We start from the raw sequence: 24515 nt of genomic DNA, 5'->3' as shown, positions 1-24515 counted from the left end.
ATGTGTTCATGTATAGATCCCTTCGTGGACACTATTGGTCTAAACGGAGGTCTAGTTGGATGCTTGTGCATCTTGGGCAACATGTACAACGTTGGTGGTTTAGGGTTCTCCGGTGTGAGGTAACGTCGTGTCCGATCGTTGATGGTACCCTGGTCAAATGCTTTGTTGATGATGTCAAGTAATGTCATCAGAAATTCCTTGGTTGGGTCAGCGTTCAATGGAGCATAGGTGTTCTGATCGCTCGTGTGAATCAGTACTTCATCTTGGTAAAACTTAGCGTCCATGATAACTAGCGCACCACCTTTATCTGCTGTCTGGCATACTATGTTAGGATTGCTCGCAATTTTTCGTAACGTGTTTTTTTCCATTTTTGTCAAATTTTCACGTTTTGCTTTAGTTTGGAAGGGCAATTTCAATAGATCATTTTTCACCATACTCTCGAATACATCAATGATTTTGTGGCTGACAGGCGCCATGAATGTGCTTCGTGGTCGAAGCCCTCTTAACATGTCATCATCAGTGTCTGCTACGGTAACTATGTTTTCAAAATAGTGTCGAAGTCTGATATTTCTGACCAGTTTGAATGTGCTCACTTCAAGCTCTAACGTGTTGGTTTGTGTGGTTGGTACGAAAGTTTGTCCCTTCTGCAATACTCGTAATTCTTCCCGTGTCAGTTCTATGGAAGAAATGTTTATCACCAAATTGTCCACAGTATTCATTTCGGACGATAAGGTTTCTTGGCTTTTGGCAATTCTTTTGCCGCCTCTGCGGGTTTTTCCCCCCCTGGATCTGTGGTTTGATTTGAACCCTCCTCTAAAAAATGAACCGTGGATGTAGAGGTACCCGGCTGTTGTTCAGTAGGTGTCGCTTCAGTTGCAGCTCTCGTAGTCTTGGTTGTTCTACTGTCCCCCTCTGAGGAGGAAGTCTCATTCTCCGAGTAGGGATTATACGCTCGGTTGGGGCGTCGGCGGGCGTACACTTCTGCCCAAGTGTACACCTCGCCGAGCTTGTAATCGATGGTGTCCCTTTTATATTTACGTAGTTTCCGTTCTTGAGTTTCCCTTGTATGCTTGTCCAGTTGGGTCTTCACATCTTCCAACAAGGTTGCCAGTTCAACGGGGTCCATGGCTTCGTCCAGTTCCGCCCTGATGGTTTTGATCTCATTGGTCAATTCTTCCAGTGATTTGGATAGTTCCTCCACTATCAAAAGTATTAAATCTAACGAACATTTGTTGAGGATGGCAAACCATCTCTCAACAAATTTCGCGTTGTTTTTGCACAAAAGAGGTTTTAAGGGAACCCGTAGGCCCCTGGGGATTCGCTGGGCGCGATGGTACCGCACCAACGTTGATGCATGTAGTTTCTGATTGCATTCCTTTTTCAATAAGTAGAGTAATTGTTTTAAGTTGCTTTCAGGACTGCGAGTGCTAGCAGCTGCTATGACCTCCTCCTGGATCATCCCATAGATTTTATCTGCATCCCCCGCCGAGAAGGCGAAGGTGTCTGCTTTTAAATCAGTCATGCTGGTTATACTTTCGTAATTCATTTTTAACCAAATGGCGTGCTAAATCCTTGGACAGAAAAGAGTAGAATCCAACTAAGAGGTGTAGGATTTGCACAGCGGTGATTAAATGATTGTAATCAGTAGTGTACTTTATAGCGTGCGAGCAGGGTTGAGCGCTGTCTGTGCCATCCAGCGAAACTGAAGACTAATACAAAGCTCCTCCCGATGGAAGGAGACCCCCCGTTGCACCGCTCTGTGGTTCAGACTAAAAAGTCTATCTGTTTAAACATGAACATTATTCATCTTAGGGTTCCAAAAAATATTTAATTGTTCTTCAAAGTTTCCATAACACATGGGTTACTTCTTGTACATCCAGCATTAACATCATCAGATATAATTCCTTCCCCAATGCATTTCGGGCTAATGTATAAGCCCTTCCTCAGGGGACAACTCTACAAAAAAGGAACAAATCAACATGTCACTGTGTGTGCTTAAACCATTCATATGCACACATTATCACATTTCACTGTGTTCGTGACCCGTGTTTAAAAGATCTAAAAAAGTGCCCGAATATTTAGGTGAAATCCAACACTCGTGCGTGTGTTGTTTGTTCAAAGGGTGTGCTCTGTGATCAGAAAAGAGGATAACGGTAAAATAAATGTCCATCCAGCCAAAAGATATAAAAGTCAGAGTCAAAGCCACCTTATACCCCGGTCACCGGACCGTGAACTTAACAGAGATCTACACCGTTAAACATGCATTGGCGTGAGCCGAGTACTCACGGACTGTTTCAACCAGCATAGACGCCGTATCTGAAACAGAACAGCGCGTGTTAACTAAGGTGGAAGTTAACTTCGTTGCTAAATCTACTAACGCGGTCTCATGTGGGAGTACTTACTCGGTGATGTGTTCTGCAGCGTGCATAGCCGTTACTGTGTCAGGAACCCCGGCGGTGTGCTCACTAGGTGCAGTTTTTACCGGCTCATGCATTGGAGTAGAAAGTGAGAACGGACTAATGAAAACCAGTGTGAACAAAAACGCGTCGGCCATATTGGGTGAGTCCTACCCCCAGTGTACACGAAAAATAAATCAACGTGAAAGGAAACCTGGTCACATAAAATGAACTCCAGAAACACAATATTTAAGCGTAAACATGTCTAGTTACAGATAACATAAAAACTCAATTCGATCATTCAGACCGTGTGGCTGCATCGATGCCATGTAGCGAATCCAGAAATTTTCTCTTTTTAGCAATGTCTCTTTGTTGTTGTAAGTGGGGGTGATTTGTTCAAGTATGACAAATTTCAGTTGAGCTACACGGTCTGAATGATCGAATTGAGTTTTTATGTTATCTGTAACTAGACATGTTTACGCTTAAATATTGTGTTTCTGGAGTTCATTTTATGTGACCAGGTTTCCTTTCACGTTGATTTATTTTTCGTGTACACTGGGGGTAGGACTCACCCAATATGGCCGACGCGTTTTTGTTCACACTGGTTTTCATTAGTCCGTTCTCACTTTCTACTCCAATGCATGAGCCGGTAAAAACTGCACCTAGTGAGCACACCGCCGGGGTTCCTGACACAGTAACGGCTATGCACGCTGCAGAACACATCACCGAGTAAGTACTCCCACATGAGACCGCGTTAGTAGATTTAGCAACGAAGTTAACTTCCACCTTAGTTAACACGCGCTGTTCTGTTTCAGATACGGCGTCTATGCTGGTTGAAACAGTCCGTGAGTACTCGGCTCACGCCAATGCATGTTTAACGGTGTAGATCTCTGTTAAGTTCACGGTCCGGTGACCGGGGTATAAGGTGGCTTTGACTCTGACTTTTATATCTTTTGGCTGGATGGACATTTATTTTACCGTTATCCTCTTTTCTGATCACAGAGCACACCCTTTGAACAAACAACACACGCACGAGTGTTGGATTTCACCTAAATATTCGGGCACTTTTTTAGATCTTTTAAACACGGGTCACGAACACAGTGAAATGTGATAATGTGTGCATATGAATGGTTTAAGCACACACAGTGACATGTTGATTTGTTCCTTTTTTGTAGAGTTGTCCCCTGAGGAAGGGCTTATACATTAGCCCGAAATGCATTGGGGAAGGAATTATATCTGATGATGTTAATGCTGGATGTACAAGAAGTAACCCATGTGTTATGGAAACTTTGAAGAACAATTAAATATTTTTTGGAACCCTAAGATGAATAATGTTCATGTTTAAACAGATAGACTTTTTAGTCTGAACCACAGAGCGGTGCAACGGGGGGTCTCCTTCCATCGGGAGGAGCTTTGTATTAGTCTTCAGTTTCGCTGGATGGCACAGACAGCGCTCAACCCTGCTCGCACGCTATAAAGTACACTACTGATTACAATCATTTAATCACCGCTGTGCAAATCCTACACCTCTTAGTTGGATTCTACTCTTTTCTGTCCAAGGATTTAGCACGCCATTTGGTTAAAAATGAATTACGAAAGTATAACCAGCATGACTGATTTAAAAGCAGACACCTTCGCCTTCTCGGCGGGGGATGCAGATAAAATCTATGGGATGATCCAGGAGGAGGTCATAGCAGCTGCTAGCACTCGCAGTCCTGAAAGCAACTTAAAACAATTACTCTACTTATTGAAAAAGGAATGCAATCAGAAACTACATGCATCAACGTTGGTGCGGTACCATCGCGCCCAGCGAATCCCCAGGGGCCTACGGGTTCCCTTAAAACCTCTTTTGTGCAAAAACAACGCGAAATTTGTTGAGAGATGGTTTGCCATCCTCAACAAATGTTCGTTAGATTTAATACTTTTGATAGTGGAGGAACTATCCAAATCACTGGAAGAATTGACCAATGAGATCAAAACCATCAGGGCGGAACTGGACGAAGCCATGGACCCCGTTGAACTGGCAACCTTGTTGGAAGATGTGAAGACCCAACTGGACAAGCATACAAGGGAAACTCAAGAACGGAAACTACGTAAATATAAAAGGGACACCATCGATTACAAGCTCGGCGAGGTGTACACTTGGGCAGAAGTGTACGCCCGCCGACGCCCCAACCGAGCGTATAATCCCTACTCGGAGAATGAGACTTCCTCCTCAGAGGGGGACAGTAGAACAACCAAGACTACGAGAGCTGCAACTGAAGCGACACCTACTGAACAACAGCCGGGTACCTCTACATCCACGGTTCATTTTTTAGAGGAGGGTTCAAATCAAACCACAGATCCAGGGGGGGAAAAACCCGCAGAGGCGGCAAAAGAATTGCCAAAAGCCAAGAAACCTTATCGTCGGAAATGAATACTGTGGACAATTTGGTGATAAACATTTCTTCCATAGAACTGACACGGGAAGAATTACGAGTATTGCAAAAGGGACAAACTTTCGTACCAACCACACAAACCAACACGTTAGAGCTTGAAGTGAGCACATTCAAACTGGTCAGAAATATCAGACTTCGACACTATTTTGAAAACATAGTTACCGTAGCAGACACTGATGATGACATGTTAAGAGGGCTTCGACCACGAAGCACATTCATGGCGCCTGTCAGCCACAAAATCATTGATGTATTCGAGAGTATGGTGAAAAATGATCTATTGAAATTGCCCTTCCAAACTAAAGCAAAACGTGAAAATTTGACAAAAATGGAAAAAAACACGTTACGAAAAATTGCGAGCAATCCTAACATAGTATGCCAGACAGCAGATAAAGGTGGTGCGCTAGTTATCATGGACGCTAAGTTTTACCAAGATGAAGTACTGATTCACACGAGCGATCAGAACACCTATGCTCCATTGAACGCTGACCCAACCAAGGAATTTCTGATGACATTACTTGACATCATCAACAAAGCATTTGACCAGGGTACCATCAACGATCGGACACGACGTTACCTCACACCGGAGAACCCTAAACCACCAACGTTGTACATGTTGCCCAAGATGCACAAGCATCCAACTAGACCTCCGTTTAGACCAATAGTGTCCACGAAGGGATCTATACATGAACACATTGGAAAATTTTTGGACAGGTACTTGCAACCATTTGTATTGAACACGAGGTCACACATAAGGGATACCACAGATTTCCTTTTGAAATTGGAGGAAGTGACAAATACTTTCCAAGATGAAGATTTACTTATGTGTACAGTGGACGTCTGTTCACTTTACACTTCAATACCACATGACATGGGCATCACAGCCATCGAACAAGAATTGGCTAATTCAGATTTGGATCCAGACATGAAAATTTTGATTATGGAGTTAATGATTTTCACACTTTTCCACAGCTATTTCACAGTGTTCAACCAATGGTTTCACCAACTGAGCGGGACAGCCATGGGAAATTGTGCCGCGCCGTCCTATGCGAATATTGTGATGAAAGCGTTCGAAGAAACACATATTCTCAACCAGAACACCTGGTTAAGGCATGGGAAAATCTTCTTGAGATTTATTGATGACATTTTTATTCTCTGGAAGGGAACAGAGCTAGAATTAACAGAATTTCTTCACACATGGAATGGCATCAACCAGCGAATACAATTCACTTGGAACATGGATAGAACGTGTATACACTTTTTGGATGTGGAGATACAATGCAAGAATAGAAATTGGAACACCACGATATTCCGGAAACCCACAGATAGGAATTCACTTTTACATCACCAGAGTTTTCACAGACCCGGGTTAAAACAGAATTTACCGTTATCGCAACTGATGCGAGTGAAAAGAATAGTATCTGCGCCAGATACCTGCAAACAGGAAATAACCACTACGGTGGAAAGATTCAAAACCCGTGGTTACCCTCAACAGATCTTAGACACAGCAGTCAGCAAAGTTGGAGACATGAAAAGAGAAGAATTGTTACAACCAACCGTGAAACCGGTTAACACCAGGATGGTGGTGGTCTCCAAATATAGCATTCTGAGTAACTGTTATAAGAACATCATTCGTAAACATTGGGCACTGTTAAAATTTGAACCAGATTTCAGGGGCATCTTTGATCAACCGCCCATGTTTGCATACACCAGGGGTCGTAATTTGAAGGAAATTCTGAAGAAATCCACCACAGAAGGAGAATCCACCACATTCAAAGGGTTACGTCCTTGTTACAATTGCAGCAATTGCAATAACTGTATTCTTGGGAACACTATCAGTCACCCCATGAAGGGTTATCCCGTGAAATTAAAAGTGAATGCAACCTGCAATTCAGCCAATCTAATTTACATGCTTAAGTGCCCATGTGGCAAGTGTTACATTGGACATACGGAGAGGAAAATCAGGACCCGTTTACTTGAGCATAAGAGCAATATAAGAACAGGAAATTTGAAATCTACTGTTGCAGCCCATTTTGCAGAACAAAAACACTCTGTAGCTCAACTGAAATTTGTCATACTTGAACAAATCACCCCAACTTACAACAACAAAGAGACATTGCTAAAAAGAGAAAATTTCTGGATTCGCTACATGGCATCGATGCAGCCACACGGTCTGAATGATCGAATTGAGTTTTTATGTTATCTGTAACTAGACATGTTTACGCTTAAATATTGTGTTTCTGGAGTTCATTTTATGTGACCAGGTTTCCTTTCACGTTGATTTATTTTTCGTGTACACTGGGGGTAGGACTCACCCAATATGGCCGACGCGTTTTTGTTCACACTGGTTTTCATTAGTCCGTTCTCACTTTCTACTCCAATGCATGAGCCGGTAAAAACTGCACCTAGTGAGCACACCGCCGGGGTTCCTGACACAGTAACGGCTATGCACGCTGCAGAACACATCACCGAGTAAGTACTCCCACATGAGACCGCGTTAGTAGATTTAGCAACGAAGTTAACTTCCACCTTAGTTAACACGCGCTGTTCTGTTTCAGATACGGCGTCTATGCTGGTTGAAACAGTCCGTGAGTACTCGGCTCACGCCAATGCATGTTTAACGGTGTAGATCTCTGTTAAGTTCACGGTCCGGTGACCGGGGTATAAGGTGGCTTTGACTCTGACTTTTATATCTTTTGGCTGGATGGACATTTATTTTACCGTTATCCTCTTTTCTGATCACAGAGCACACCCTTTGAACAAACAACACACGCACGAGTGTTGGATTTCACCTAAATATTCGGGCACTTTTCTAGATCTTTTAAACACGGGTCACGAACACAGTGAAATGTGATAATGTGTGCATATGAATGGTTTAAGCACACACAGTGACATGTTGATTTGTTCCTTTTTTGTAGAGTTGTCCCCTGAGGAAGGGCTTATACATTAGCCCGAAATGCATTGGGGAAGGAATTATATCTGATGATGTTAATGCTGGATGTACAAGAAGTAACCCATGTGTTATGGAAACTTTGAAGAACAATTAAATATTTTTTGGAACCCTAAGATGAATAATGTTCATGTTTAAACAGATAGACTTTTTAGTCTGAACCACAGAGCGGTGCAACGGGGGGTCTCCTTCCATCGGGAGGAGCTTTGTATTAGTCTTCAGTTTCGCTGGATGGCACAGACAGCGCTCAACCCTGCTCGCACGCTATAAAGTACACTACTGATTACAATCATTTAATCACCGCTGTGCAAATCCTACACCTCTTAGTTAAAAATCCAACATACACAGTTCAAGGATATGATTTCAAAAGAGTTCTTAAGGTTGCGTTAAAATAATCCACAGTTGCGTCACGTTTTAGCCAAAAGGACCTTTAGATGCGACAGATGTTCCAAGGGAAAGCTGCAGCATTGAAAAACAAGCGATGCGTCACTCCTGAGACCCTGGGGAGGCGATGCGACAACCCAGCTGGACTCAGCGGGTGTGTTGCGGTGACTCCGGTCTGTATGGGGAGGGATGTGATACCTTTTATGGATTACGGTACGCAGGTTTCGTAGGAAGCATCTCTCAGAGGTACGATGCGACGATCTTCGGGATGGCGATGATCCCAGGTGCGGCGGCGATGCGCAGTGCAGCGCAGCGTCGATCATTTCCTCTCAAGGCCCCTCGATGCAATGGCTCTGCGACGACACTCGCAGCGACGTGATGCAGTCTGCAAGCAAGCAGTGCAGCGATCTCACCCAGCGACGACAGGCTCTGCGATAATACTCGCAGCAATGGTAAACTTCCCGCACTGGAGCGATGATTCTGCAAGCGAAGGATGCGTCGGTTCTTGCAGCGGCAATGGGCGCTGTGACGATCTCGATCTTCGCAGAGGCAGGAATTTCCTCGCACTGTTGGGGATGGGCTCCGCAAGCGAGCGATGCGTGAACATTTGCAGATTCTCTTAGTTGCTCCTTGTCCAGCTTCCCAAACAACAGGTACAACTTCCAGAGGCACCACAACTGGACCAAGCACTCTAGGAAGGACAGAAGAACTCTCTCAGTAGAGTTCAGGGGGGAAGCTGGGGGTGAAGTCCTTTTGTTCCTGGGACTTCTTAACAGGGAGCATGGTCTACTCAGGCCCTTGGAGATCTCTTCAAGCAAGGGGACACAGCACAAAGCAAAGTCCTTCCCCTCTCCTTGGCAGCAAAGCAGCTGCAGGTCAGCCCACAAGTACACAGCAGGACAGTCCTTCCTCTTCAGTCTTCCAGCTTTCTCCTTGGCAGAGGTTCCTTCTTGATTCCAGGATGATCTACTTTTTATGTAGTCTGGGGTCCTGTACTTATACCCCAAGAAGTCTTTGTTCCCTTTGTGCAGGAGGGCTCTGAGCCCGTCTGAACCAGTTCTGGGTGTTGCTTGAGCACTTTGTTTTCCTGGCTTCTCCTTTCCTTTCAGAGAGAGGGGCAGGGTCGTCAGCCGCTCAGCAGGAGGTGGAGCCAGAATTGTGGAAGGCAGGCATAGCCCTATTCAGGCCCAGGTGCTACCCCCTCCCACCACTCTAGATGCAGATATAGCTATTCAGCCCAGGGATGGCCCACTCAGCCTCTGGGAGCCACCCAGCCCCTGTCACTCACAAACCAGACAGTCAATTCACAAACAGGCCAAGGCACACAGAAAGGTCAGACAAGAGAACAGCCAATTTCTAAAAGTGCTGTTCTCAAAACCAGGATTGAAAAACACCTTTCCTAAAAGATGTGTTATTAAATTCTGAGTTCAGGGATACCAGACGTTTATGTCCTATCTTGCTCCTATGGGAAGATATGCACGTAACCACTGTACACAGCATTCCCTATGATAGCCTATGGGCAAGATAGCCTTACAATAGTGAAACTACCAGAGCATGTCACCTGCACTAGTACATGCTCTACCTTTCACATACACTGCACCCTGCCCGGGGGGGTACCTTGGGCCTTCCATAGGGGTGTTCAATGTGAACAGAAAGGGAAGGGTAAGGCCGGGTAAGGCCTGGTCAGTGGGGACACTGGCGAGGTTGACATGGCAGTTCACAGACTGCACACAGGCACTGCGGTGGCAGGCCTGAGACACTATTTTAGGGCTACTCATGTGGGTGGCACAATCAGTGCTGCAGACCCACTAGTATCATTTGAATCACCAGCCCTGGCACACTCATTGCCCTTTGCTAGGGACTTCTTGGTAATACAAATATGCCAATCATGGATAACCTATTACACTTACACTTTACTCAGGGAGCACTTGCACTTTGACACTGTTCAGCAGTGGCAAAGTGCCCAAAGCATCTAAACCAGCAAAAACAAAATCCAGCACAGCATCAAAAATACAGGAGGTAGAGACAAAAAAGACAGGGGAACCACGCCAAAGATGCCAGCTCTAAGAGGCAATGCAATATGCTTTATTATTATATTACAAAAATCAAACCACACAATTTATCCATGGAGATTCCACAAATATTAGCAATGGACTGATCAATTATTGCCAGAAAACAGATTGGGAAAAGGAGAACATTGGACACACAGTTGAATATCATCTTATATCTGGGATGTGACTAAGGCCTCCATGTTGGAAGCCAAGGCCTTTAAGGAAAGGTCATCAAAACCTTTTCAAACATACTCATTTTATATTACATCATTGCTGTGAGATTATTAATTGCAACAACAGCAATGTGATGGATGGAATGCTGAATTAATCTCAGCCAGTGGCAATCGCTTGGGACTGCATCCCAACCCATCGTTGTTCACCCACCATGCCACCTCAGTTTGGATCCAGCCATATGTTAGAACACAGACACAATTATAAATAGACTTGGCGGAATCCTACTGCCAGGCCTTCCCCAAAACCTTTTTTTATCACCCTCCTGTTTTAATGAATGTGGTTTTGTTGATGTTGGGGCTTTGTGCACTTTACCACTGTTAAGAGGTGCTAAATTGCCTGTGCTCTCTCCCTAAAACATGATAAAATTGGCTTACACCTGATTGGCATCTTTAATTTAATTATAAATCTCGAGAACAACAGTCGTATACCATAATCCCAAGGCCTGTAAATTAAATTCTACTAGTGGTTCTGCAGCACTTATCCTGTTACCAACTTAAGTAGTCCCTAAATCATGTCCCAGGCCTGCTGTGCAACCTGTAATAGCTATTAAACTGACCATTCAACTTGGCAATATAACCCTTTCCCAAGCCGTAAACTCCACTTTTTTTGCATATGTCACTCCTAAGGTAGGCCTTCGGTAGCACATAAGGAAGGATGATTGTAATTAAAAGGTTGGACATTTACATTTAAGTTTGACATATTCTGGTAGTGAAAAACTCCTAAATTGTTTTTTCACCACTGTGAGGCCTACCTCTTCCTCTAGGATAACATTGGTTACATTATTACATTTATTAAGTGAACTTTTGATTGGGAACAGGTTGACTTTTCATGTTTGGTGTCTGAGAAATTGTAATTAAAAATGCTATTAAATGGTAAAGTTGCATTTTGAGTTACAATTTTGAAAATGTAATTTCTAGAAATTTGAAACAACAAAGAATGCAGTAAAGTTGTACTGCATACCCAATCGCACAGCTTTCAACAAAATACGTTACAAACTTTTCTGATTTCACTGGCTTTTATTTTGTTTTGTTCAAATTTAATCCAACTTGACTTGTTTATACAGGATAAACTGTCCAAATGTCCGTTTGCTTCTCACAAGGTAGTTGTGCCGATCCAGGCCTCTTACTACATCGCGTAAGGACATACAATTCATAAATAACAGGTAAAATCTTTATCCCAATGCATTACTGGCCTTTATTATGCCCTTCTTCAGGAGAAGCTGTTAAGATGTAAAAATAAGATTATTTTGGACATTTGGACAGTTTTATCGTGCCGAGTACCGGAACCAGAGAGAAGGAAAGAGTGAAAAGACCGGTGCCTTTTTAGAAGAAGAAAGTGGCGCGTGGATGTGTGTGCTGCGTATAAATCATAAATAAATGGGTTATAATTATGTCAAGGCGCTTTTTAGCGTTGTGCAATATATCTGTCAGTTCAAAATAAATTATTCTTAGTAATGTCTACGGAATACTGTATTGGTCATAACAATTATTTACACACATTAAACCCAAATCTTTATCAAATGCCAAGAAGCAAAGACTTTGTATGTATGCAGAGTCCTGCGGTAAAACCTGATCAAAAATAAAGCATTTAAACTCCAGACCACAATACATGAGATTCCTATTGTCTACAGGGGTATTAGCGCTCTGAACCAAACCAAGCTGCCCAGGTTACGAGCATGTTTGAACAGATTACAACTAAAAAGTGTTTGTATATATGCAACAGGCAGATAAGGTGATTTATTTATTTAGTAGTTTGTAGAGCGCTCAGCTACCTCCAACGGAGGTGTCCCGGCGCTGAAGATATTACCTCACAAAGGGTCAGTGGGAGGATGTAGGGAGTAGCTAAACTAGATGAGGGAAAAGAGCCAGGTCTTGAGTTTTTTTCGGAATAGGGGTTTTGACGTCAAAAAATCTTAACTCTGTAGGAAGCTGGTTCCACAGTTTGGAGGTGGCCACTGCAAAGCCTTTTCCTCCCGTGCGGGCCCGGCGGAAACGGGGGCAGATCATAAGGCGGAGATGGTTAGATCTAAGGTTACGGGAGGCTTGTGAGAGTTTAATTCTATGGCGCAGGTAAAAAGGACCTCGATCATTAATAGCTCTAAAAGCCAGGATTAAAGCTTTAAATTGAATGCGGAGTCTCACTGGGAGCCAGTGAAGTTTGATCAGATGGAGTGAAATAGAGTGGCGGTAAGGGATGTTGCAGATCAGCCTAGCCGCCGCATTCTGGACTTTCTGTAGTTGGTTTATGAGGTACGCCGGGGCACCTACATACAGACTATTAGCGTAGTCCACGTGAGCTGTGATGAGAGAATGGACAACTGTTTTTCGAGAGTCAATAGGCAGGTATGGGATGATTTTTTTTATCATGTGAAGCTTTCCAAAGCAAGATGAGGTGACTTTATTAATTTGAGTCTTGCAGGAGAGGGTAGTGTCAAATTGGAAGCCTAAGTTACGGGCAGCTTGAACTGGGTCCGGGGGAGGGTTGAGCTCAGTCGGCCACCAGATGGTGGAGGGTGTGGGGGATTTCTGATTAAAAAATAGGACCTCAGTCTTGTCCGTATTAAGCTTTAAGTTATTAGCCGACATCCAAGAGGCAATGTTCATCATGCAGTGGCGAAAGTTGTGAAATGATTTTTCGGAGTGGTCTTTGAAGGAGAACACTAGTTGGGTGTCGTCGGCGTAAAAGGTTACTTTGACGCCCCATGATTCAATCACTTTTGCTCGTGGTTTTAAATACACATTGAATAATAGCGGACTGAGAGCAGAACCTTGCGGAACGCCCCAGATCAATGGTTTCTTGGAAGAGAGGAAGGAGCCCAGCATCACCTGTTGGAATCTGTTCGTAAGGAAAGATTTAATCCAGGTGAGGGGAGTTCCGCTGACACCTACCTCTTGCAAGCGAGCGAGTAGTGTGTCATGGGAGATGGTATCGAATGCTGCGGATAGGTCGAGGAGAACCAACATGATCTATTCTATAAACATTGTTACATAATAGTATCAGTAATTGTTCATAGTTGGGGGCTGGATTTCTGTTGCAACACAGTGTGGATATTCATTTTGGGATTTTTGCATTACAGAATCACTGTATTGCATTGCACAACCACAAGTACTGAATCCCACTGCTGACAGCAGTGATAGAAATTGGGTTGTTGATTGAGTTGGGTGTGAACCCTCCTCAAGAATCAACCACTGTTCTTTTCAGGGTGAGCCACAGAAGTCACTAAGTTAACTTGCGCTTAACCCTATGGTAGTTTGGCACAAATGCAGTCAGTCTTAACTTACAGGCAATGTGTAAAGTATTTATGCAGCACACAAACAGTAATAACGTAATAAACACAGCTCAAGAAAAATTCCACACCAATTTAGAAAAATAGACTGAAATCTAATAAATGGTTTGACATCAATATGAAAAGAATCCATTCAATAGAACCGGAGATATGCAAAGATTTAAGGTAAGTATAGCACCTAAAAGCACAAAGAGACAGTAACAGTTATCTGGTCATGCAAGACCGGGTGAAAGTCATAAGTTCCGGCCAATCATTATAGAGCGTGGGCCCGAAATAGGGAACAGGTTAGTACGGCTAAAAAAGTTACCTTCTAATACCTCCAGCGCGAAGAGCTACGTTCGCAGTGGAGCAGGCTGCAAGGAGCAGGGAGAGTGTTACTGACGGTCATCACTATAGCATGAAGAGCAGGTCGGGTGATGTGGATGGTCATCGCGGCAGCGCAAAAATCCTGTTGGGTGGCACGAAGGATAGTTGCTGGAGATTTATTTTGGCGGTCCCAGCAAGCTGTCGATGATGCAGCGTTAAGTACAGATCTTGTGTTGCTGGTTGTCACTGGTGGTCACTGTAGCGTGAATAGTTTGATACACCGGAGCTTCACATTGGTGGTGGGTACGGATGGCAAAATCCTGGTGTGAACAGGCCTGTTTGCGGTCACAAAGAACGAAAAACTTCAGGATTTCTCATTTTCTTTAAGATCTCTTGACTGGGGTTAAGTGTTTAATAAGTTGCAGCACTCCGTCCTTAATCTGTGTTCACCCTAAGCGGCCAAGGGTCTGCCCAGACTTGGGTCCCTTGCTCACTGTGCTACTGGGTTTTAGCTAGCCTGGGTGAGGAGGTGTGATACCCCGAAACCAGTGCCAGGATGCTTGTTTCCGGTCCTGGGAGGACCTAGACTGGCCGTTTGGGCTGGACTGTTCCCATGGGGAGCATGGTCCAAACTGATTTGCATATGGCTGGGTCCAAATTGGGGTGATCTGGCAAGCAAAATAATGAGGAGTTGAACCCAGCCCTGTGACCGGGGGTGAGTGTTTGAAAAGTTCAATACTCCGTCCATTATTTTATTTTGTGATGTAACTCTCTAAAAGTGGCATTTTCAAAATAGTAATTTAAAATCCTCCTTTACAATAAGATTGGATTTAAAATTCCTAATAATTTGAGTCCTTGCAATATGGTCATAGCTATTCCCAAATTCAACCTATACATTATAAGTTGCTATTGAATAACCCAGCGATTCTCTAAGGGAGAGGCAGTCTTGCAACAGTGGAAAATTATTCTGAGGATTTGTCACTGCCGTGACATGTAAAACTTAAGTACACATGTTCTACTTTTTAAATGCCATTCACTCTGCCCTATGGGCATTTAGAGCCTACCTTAGTGGTGATTTATATGTATTGAAAAGGAAGGTTTCGGCCTGGCAAATACTTTATTTTGCTAAGTCGAATCTTCAGTTTTAAAACTGTGTGCTAAGGCTGCAGGGTCAAGCCTGAAGACGGGTTTTGCATACTATATACTAGGGATTTATAAGTAAGTTAAAATTGCCAAGGAAGGATGAGCCAATCCTGCATGTTTTTAGGGGTCAGAACACATACACTAAATGAAGGACGTCAAAGTCCCAGAGTTCATACTCCATACACCAGCAGTAAAATTCAGCAAAATGTGAAGGGTGACCACGCAAAAGGACATTTTCTTACACAATCTTTGAAGAAAAATCAGACCCAAGCAATATTTATATGATTTTGTGAGGCAAAGATATCCACATAAATACATATCAATAAACGAATATACATGGTTAATACGGTATACAACTTTATATCCTTCTTACAGGAAGTAACATATCTTTATGTCATTGCTGAGACGTTCTGATTTTTTTTTAAATATATTTTTCTTTTTCCCAGTACACACATTGTATTGTATATATTGTACATTGACCAATCAAATTTACATTCATGATTTACCCTATCTGGTTTAAAATTAAACAAAAGAATAGAGTAAAAAATAGAAAATACGAGATACATTTCCAAAACATATTCATAAACTTAAACTTGATAGTACCTATACTTCATGTTACATTGTCCTGCAATGCCATGCTATCTTTCCATTTCGCTATTGGCTCCCAGATATTTAAACCTAACCTTCTTCCCCTTTTTCCCTTTCGTGCATAGATTGCCTTCTCAAGATTATATATAGCTAATAGATTTGCCAGCCAAATTTGCATACCCGGGGGGTCTTATCCAGCCATGCTCTTGCTATTGTCAGCCTCAGCACTGCGGTAGCCATAAACATAAATTCCTTGTGAGCAGATTCTCCCCCCATGTCCCTCCCCAACAAAATCCACATAGGTGTCAACTGTACTCGTAATCTTAATGTGCTACCAAGAATATCTTCTACGTTTTTAATCAAAGTGTGTAGCTGGGGACAGGTAGCAAACATATGAACAATATCTGCATCCATTGCATCACATAGAGGGCAGGTGGTACCGGTGGAGCCCCCCCACTTAGCTATTCTAGCTGGGGTGTGGTACAATGAGAACAAAGTCTTATAATGCTGAGATTGCAGGGGACCCGAGCATAAGATGGTACGGCCCATGTCCAAAGATTCCTGGAAGCTTCCAGGCTCCCCCCCAACTTTTCAACCCACTTGTTACTAACTTTATTCATATCATCGATCTTCCCTTTTGCAAGGCATGCATAAAAGGATCTAATTGTGCAATCCCCTCCTAGTTTTATCTTCTCCAGAATTTCATTACTGCCAAACCCCACACTACCACCCTGCTTGTGACTAAGAAAGCTATTGTCAAATCAGCAAAAACTTCCGCAGGGAAGGATTTATTCTTATACAGCCGGACATATCTGTTATATCTTCCTAAACTCGCCTTTTTTAGAAGAGCATTCCAGATCCTGACTGCTGCCACTACAGTCTTGAATCTTGTCCTTTTGTAGTACCCAAACTCTACTCTATTTAAAAAACAATTTTCTGCCTCTGCCCCCAATACTACAGAATAGACTTCCGTGGACATGGTCGTAACTCTTTGCTCAAGTCCCCCACCCCCAATTAATCCCTGCATATACTGTAGTGCTGCAGCCATTTGATACGGCCTAAAGTCAGGGCCCCCCCTGCCCCCTCTCTCTCTCGGGAGAGACATATATCTGTAAGCCCGCCGGGTCTTCCCATGTGCCCAAATAAACCTATTCAGTACATTTTCTAGCAAATTAAACCATTTAACTTCAAAAACCAAGGGGATAGATCTAAAAAAATAAAGAAATTTGGGCAAAATCAACATTTTGATCACGTTAGTGCAACCCATAAGAGAGAGATGGAGATTGTTCATCCTCTCCAGATCTCCCTTAACCTTAGAGATCAATGGAGTCAAATTACTCTCAACCACCACATCCAAATCCGCCGATAGTGAAATCCCTAAATACACTGCAGAGCTAACCACCCTGTTGTCATCACATATAGCGTATATATTCTTTATGATCTGCATTTTAGATCTATTCAAGCTATAGCCCGATATCTGCCCAATCACCTGGGCCTCTGCTTCTACCTCCTTTATAGCTAGAGTAGGGTTCGGGGTTAGTATGGCTACGTCGTCTGCGTGAGCTAAAGTCTTCACAGTACAGTTATTTACCCTCATTGGTGGTATCTCCGGGTTAGTTTCAAATCGCCGCAGTAGCGGTTCAAGATATAGCACAAATAGGAGGGGCGAGGAGGGGCATCCCTGCCTGGTCCCCCTAGCGATTTTTACTGCAGCTGACAGCCCTCCATTAACTCTAATTCTAGCAGTTGGGGTGGTATAAAGGGCCTGTATAGCTTTTAAAAATGCCTCCCCCATCCCACACCACCTCATTACGTGCCAGAGATAGTCACAAGAGACCCTGTCGAAAGCCTTCTCAGCGTCTAGGAAGAGTGCTGCGACAGGGTCCCCTAGGACACCTGCAGAGTCGAACATAGTGACAACAGTCCTAACATGCTGTGTTGTCCCTTTACCGGGTATAAACCCATGCTGTGTGGGGGTAACCAACTGCTCAATAATCCCTGCCAATCTTTTTGCCAACATTTTAGAATATATTTTTACATCTGAGTTCATCAGTGTAATTGGTCTGTAAGATCCTGGTGCTTCTGCTGGCTTCCCCTTTTTTAAAATTACAATAATATCAGCCCCCCCCCCAGGAATCCGGACTGGATTCCCCTGATTGCGCTTGCAGCATTATAAAGAACATATCTGCCAAAAGCACATCTTTAAATACTTGATAGAATTTGAGCGGGATTTGATCCGGCCCTGCTGCTTTACCTACTGGTAGACTTCCGAGGGCACCAGTAAGTTCTTCCAGCTGTAAAGGTCCCTCCAATATCTCCCTATCTTCTTCGGACATTATCGGCGGTGAAATATTGCTAAGATAATTTTCGATGTCTACCAGGCTCACTGAATCTTCCGGGGTAAATAAATCTGAGTAAAATCTCCTAAAAACTTCCCTTATTAAATTAGGATCCACAACCAAATTCCCCTGTACATCCCTAATTTCTTTTAGCTGCAGCTGTTCTCTGCCTAGTTCTAATTGCCAGAACTTGCCCTACTCTCTCGCTGAACTCATACGTTCTTTCCTTCTTCGTTAAATAATGGTCTGCTGCTTGCCTGGCCAGCCCTTCAACGGCTACGGCTTTCAATGCTATAATTTTAAATAGATGTTCTTCTAGGGGTAGGTTTCGTACTATTGCCCTGCTCAAATTTTCTTCTGCTCTGATTTAAATGATTGCCAGTTCCCAACATCATCCTGAAGCTGCCAGTGAGCTCCTCGACCTCTGTTACTCGTTCCACAAGAGCGTCATACAGTTTATTAACTTTCCTCAAAGTATTCTGGATTTTCTTTGAGGCCTGTCTTGCTCTGCGGCTTTCCGCCCTTGCTTCCCCTTGCATCTGTTTGAGAGTGGAGAATAAAGTGTCAAAGGGATCCCGGTGGGGGGGAGGAGGCCTGGCTGAGGCACCCCCAGCACTAGCACTAGCATTATCTTCCTCGTGATATACCTGCGAGGTCGCAGAGTAATCCCACAGTAATCGCTTCTCGGGGTGCCCGGGAGATCCAGGCGTCTGTCTCCTTAATTTCGTATGTCTTTTCTTCATCGTTGAGTCTTTTCCCGATGTGCTGGAGTCTGACCCAGTTACTTCCTCACCGTCCCCCACTGAACTAATATCGGACGATAGTACTGATTCCAAGTCCTCATTTACCGAGTAAAACTCTCCTTCTCCTTCTAGAGAAGCACAATCCCATCCTCCCAGCGTCTGCTTGCTGGTGCTTGCTTCTGGATAATTCTTATTTGCTAGGCTGTCCCTGCTGCCCCAGGTACCGACCACATGCCTTGAGGCATTCATCTCTTCCTCGACTAGCATTAAAGCCCCCAGCATGTCAACGGTCGTGTTCCCCGTGTCTATGGTTGGAGACCTCCCGAGTCCCCCTCTGCCTCCATCTTTAGACCCATTCAGTGGCTCACCTCTATCGCATACTTCGCCTGTTGCTTGTGCTTCTGCGATAGTCTTCTGATCCTCCTTCCGCGCTGGAACTGGCCGTTGCTTGGCAACCAGACTCTCTGTGCTTTCAGCGTCTATTGCGTCCTCGAGGACGTTTCCCCGAGTGACTGAGACGTCAGTTTCGAGAAGGGGGGCGGGCTGCTCGGGGATCTTCGTTGAAAAAATCTCTGCCAGGGTAGGTTGCCGCATTCCCAAATCCCGACTCTTGTTATTGTCATCCCCTTTCCCGGGGTTAACCTTGGCCGAGTTGCGAACCTCCACTGAGTGTCCATCACTATTTTTAGCAGCCGTGCTTGGTTTACCCCGCGTTTCTCTTCTCTTTCCTTTCTCACACAGGGGGGGGGGGGGGAATGTTTTCCTGATCGTCCCGGTAATCTTCCCGGCGGGGGTATCCACTTTTGCAGTAACAGCCGCTCCTGCTTTTGTTGCCGGAGGGTCTGGCACCTTTTTACCTTTCTCGCCCCCCTTCTCCTGATTTGCAGCTCGGGCGGGTACCTTAGGTGCCATGGTCTGCCTGCCGAATATCCTTGAAGCCTTTCCCTTGACCCAGACCCAGGCCAGTCCAATCCGAAGTGCTTGCTTCTTGATATATTAATAATCATATATTCCTCTGTGCCACAATCGCCCCAACTCCATCAGAGGTATTCACTGGGTTGCACAGCATCGTACGCATCCATCATATCATATTGTGCGGGAGAGGAGATAAATGCGACCTCTCAGCACAACGCTGCAGCGACCATCTTGCCCCTCCATAAGTTGTCACATTGCTGAGACGTTCTGAACGTATGATTCTCTTATATATTTTAGTTTGAATGAAGAAGAGGAACTTCCCCTCTATTTCTATTGCACCCCTGTCTTGCTCACTACAGAACCTGAGTCTCAATGTATTATGTTACTAATTGCAAAAACTGGTTGCAACCAGTTTTTTCAGGACCAGTATGGATTTATGTGAATCAACCTATGTTTTAGTAAGTTGGTTAAAAATATATTGATTCATAGTTTGTCACCATCTGACTACCTAATTAATGTTCATTAAGCAGGCCACAAATTGCGACTCACTCAGATTGGATATAATCACACGGATGGTGGCGTGCAAGGATCAGTAGATCACTATGTCTTTGATTGCATTAAATAAAGAAACCTTTTTTAAAGCAACCTGATTTCCTTAAGAGAAACATGGTGAAAAAGTTGTATTTTTTAGAAGTTACTCTAAAATTTGGAAGTGGTACCATCAATCACTGTCTGTTCCCCCTAAAAACATTTCCAAAATTGACAATGAGGGGAGGGTTCCAAAGGGGACACCTTACTTTTTGCAAATGAGTTATCACTCCAACTTGGAAATCTGTAATTTCTCAATGGATTGCGACCAGAGTTCCTCACAGAACCCAATGCCCAATGAAGTATTATTATTCCGGCAAAAGCCTTAACAGTTAGGGATGCGATAATGTCCCTAGAACAACTGCTGAAGTAAATTGGTGCAAGAAAGATAATAAAGATTGGATAAAAATCATCAATGCCTTTTCTATTAGCAAAGACAAGCCAGTTTGAGCATAAGGTTGTCCGATGTTCAAATGAAATCAGTGCTTTGTCTAAATAAGCATCTGAAACTTATGATTGCTTAGTGAGGGTTATCATTTCTCAACCTTTCTCAGAAATCCACACTGATCCTTACCTCTGTCATATACCAGCAGCATCTATACTCGTCTCTCAAACAAATACACTAAAAAAATGCATTTTATCCTGTAACAGCAGGACCAGATTACATTGGCATATAAATCCCAACATTGATTCCCAGTAAAAGAAGAATTGAGATATATTCCCTGTGCTCTGTCCACAAACTGCTTCACTGCTGCCCACCAGACTACATCTAAAACGGTTTGTCCTATACTTTCCAGCCAGAATGCTAAGTTCTGCTAATTGAAACATACTCATCATTTAACTGATACATTCCAAGAACTTTGATGGGAGACTCCTTGCTCCTCCCAGTGGAACTCCTTAATGAGATACATCACAGTACAAAATGACTTTTCGAAATTAATAAAGTCTTAAAAATCATAAACACCCTAGTAGAAGGAGTGTAGGCATGATCCCCACCCATCACACCCAAGTTATCCTGCTGCACGGCAGTTTGTTTGATGATCCAGAATAAAAAACACTAGCCCTCTTTGGTTCTTGATCTCCAAACAACATTTCTTCCTCCTCCTCCATCCACACTTCTTCACCCCTCCACCCCCACCTTATAGCCCTATGCAAAGCATTTTCAGATGACTGTAAGTTGGATTGGAGCACTTGACTAAAATAGAAGATGATAAAATAAATTTAAATATGGCTGTCAAGAAGAAGATGATTGAAGCAACCAAACTAAACCCCAAAGTGGAGGAATTGCAGTTATCATTTTCTGGGGAATTAGAAAAAACTTGTACAATTGACACACTTTGAACCTACCATATGATTGCGGAAATCAAAGATAAATTTAGAGTCTGAAAACAGGGTGCTTAACTGATGTCTTTTCTGATATCTGAGGCCAACAAAGACCACACAATTCCATTCAGAAGATGCACAGTGAGACAAAACATAGATGTCAGAAAGTTGATTATTAATTTGAAAGGGAGCACCACTACCAACTTTATAAACTCATTCTGATTAGTTCAAACTTCTAAAGAATCTCTGCTTATCCCATGGTAGCAATGCCACAACCAAAAGGCAATTTCTCAGAGAAATGGGTGGTGTGTTTAAGCAGAACATAACAATACAAAATGTAAGACAAATCCTAGACAAATTTAGAAAAATCAAGAAAAACGTAGTGAATAAAATTACATGAAAATGCTAAAAATCTAATAAGGGGAACCAGGGACATTCATTTTTAAAAGTTTGATGCAACCCTTCTTAGAAAAGTGAATGCGCCCTTCAAAAGTCAGAGTGCAAAGCTGACCTGGACCGAAACGCATTTTCAGGATGACTGCAATGGCATGGATGTTCGGTAGATCCAGCAGGTCACGCAAGGTTATGTTTTTACCTTCTGTCAGATTCTACTTTTGGGACCACCACATTTTAATGTGCGGAAAGGCAAGAGACTGAAGCTGGCAAGGGTCCATCGAAGTTGAATATGTCCACGAGCTCCCGCTGAAGCATTCAGTTTTGATGCCAAAAGCTCTAGACTGGACAAAGCAGTGTTCCACAGCCACTGAGGTTGCTTAATTGTTGCTGTACATTTGCCACCTCTCCCCAGGTAAAGGTTTAACTTCATGCTCAGTCACTTTTTTTCATCTCAAAATCCATCAGTAGGTTAGGGCCGGAAGCTATAGTAGGGATTCACCAGGCCAGATACCTTTATCATGTCCCTGAAGCCTATTCTTTCACAGTAAAACCTCAGAGCAGGACAAGCCTTGACTTCTTGTCTGCCAATGGTGTGCAAATCCTGCGGAACTTCAGCACCTTGCCCAATCCTCTGGAGATAGAAATATGACTTGGGCCTGATTTATATATTGGTGGAGAGGGTACTCCATTGCAACAGCGATGGAGTTCCCTCCCCGCCAATATAGTCCTCCGCCTGCCACATTTGCATTTCGGCGGACTATTCTATCAGTAACATGACTAATCCTCTCTGACAGCCCCGGAGAGTCAAGGTCGTCAGATAAATGACTACATGTCTGCCTGCTCAATTTATATGGGTGGGCATGTAGTCTTTTTTACTGTTCTTTACCGCAAGCTAAAGCTTGGGGCCCTATCATCTATAGGGCGCACTTTCCCTGTTTGCGCCATGGTGCAGCTTAAAACAGGTGCGCAGACAGGGAAAAAGCACCCTATCATGTTGAATGCGCTTCTCTGAGGGCAGCTCGTTCAACTGAAAAATTGAGCAGCTATGAAGCAGCTGCACAGTGTTTCACTGTTCGGGAGGCAACCCGCCTGCACTTTTAATGGGTATTAGAGATCCCCTTTCAGGTGCGTGCAGTGAGTGGCTGCACACACCTGCAATGGGGTGTCTGGTGGTCCATAGAACCCCCTTCCCCACCTCTAGAGGGCTGATATCAGGTGTGGCACTTACTGTGTGCCTCCTGCCAGCTTCTTTGTCCAAGTCTATCATATGGCGCAGGTGCAGAGGCAAAGGGATTCCCTGTTTTTCATGGGGCCACGCTCCCATGCTAATGAGGGAACGCCCTCTTGAGAAAGTGCTAGCACTGTATGTGCTCCAGCACGTTCAGTATTTCACAAGGGGCCGCACAGCAGGTGCTAATGCGCGTTGTGTCCCCGGGGCACATCCATAATACAGCCCCTGGTAGTTAGGAACAGTTCAAACATTATAATGATACCGCCGCCATGGTAAAAGAATCCCATGGTGAGGGGAGCATTACTTTACTTCCTTTTATTCTGTGAAAGGAAGTAAAGTAATGCTCCCCTCATCCTGTTATGTTGAAAAGAAGAAAAGAATACCGTTTGCTACAGGGCTGCTTACGTCCGACTCAGCCCCGTATCAAAGACTAAAATGCATTGACGGGACCCACTGGTAAGGCGGTTCCTGATAAATCCTTTATAAATAACCACCAGTTAGGTGGTCATTTATAAATCTGGCAAGCGGAGGAGGCTCGGCCTGGAGGACTGAAAGTCATCCACCTGGTCAAGGGAGAATACTCCCTCCACCAGTATATAAATTGGGCCCTTAAGCCCTAAAGCAGCTGGAAAGGTTTCTCCTGATCACTCCTGAAGTCCAAAAGTCCTCAGTGCAGGTGTCTAGGCATCAGATCTAATTTCCATTGCTTCTACTTTGTCCTGTTGACAGAGATCAGCTAGACTGGGCCTTCTTGTAGACAAGATTCCATTTTGTGGCAGAGGATCGTCGCCCCACTGCTTTCTCACAGTGCCAGAAGCAAAAATATAATTTGTTAATAACTTTTAGTTATTAACATTTTATGTATCCTTTGCCAGCGGGTGGGTGGGCGGGGCTGCTCTGCTTACAGAGCAGGGCAGGGGAGGAGTGGTTTGCCCACTCCTAAGTGAGCAATGACTGTTTGGTCAGCCCTCTCGGGCTACCCAAACCAGTCATGTGCACTTTCCCCTTCTCCATGCAGGCTGCGTTGCAGCCTGTATGGAGAAAATACCTACCTCTCCAGCCCCTGGCTTAGCACTGTGTCACTGTGCTCAGACCAATCACAAATCTGCATTGAAGCATTTTGATTGGCTTTGGAGAGGGAGCCTGGCTTCCTGCTTCCTGTTGGAGGCAGGAGAGTAGGAGCAAAGAAGACACGGCCCGACCTCAA

General features: G+C 43.9%; 1 protein-coding gene across 2 annotated transcripts in view; it reads left to right on the top strand.

Moving 5' to 3' along the window:
* The window catches only part of SUSD2 (sushi domain containing 2), a 900046-nt gene that overhangs the window by 238690 nt on the left and 636841 nt on the right, over nucleotides 1-24515 (top strand). The window lies entirely within an intron of this gene.

This window comes from Lissotriton helveticus, chromosome 11 (genome assembly GCF_964261635.1).
Source record: "Lissotriton helveticus chromosome 11, aLisHel1.1, whole genome shotgun sequence".
NCBI classification, from domain to species: Eukaryota; Metazoa; Chordata; class Amphibia; order Caudata; family Salamandridae; genus Lissotriton; species Lissotriton helveticus.
This window is presented reverse-complemented; position numbering and strand designations above follow the sequence as displayed.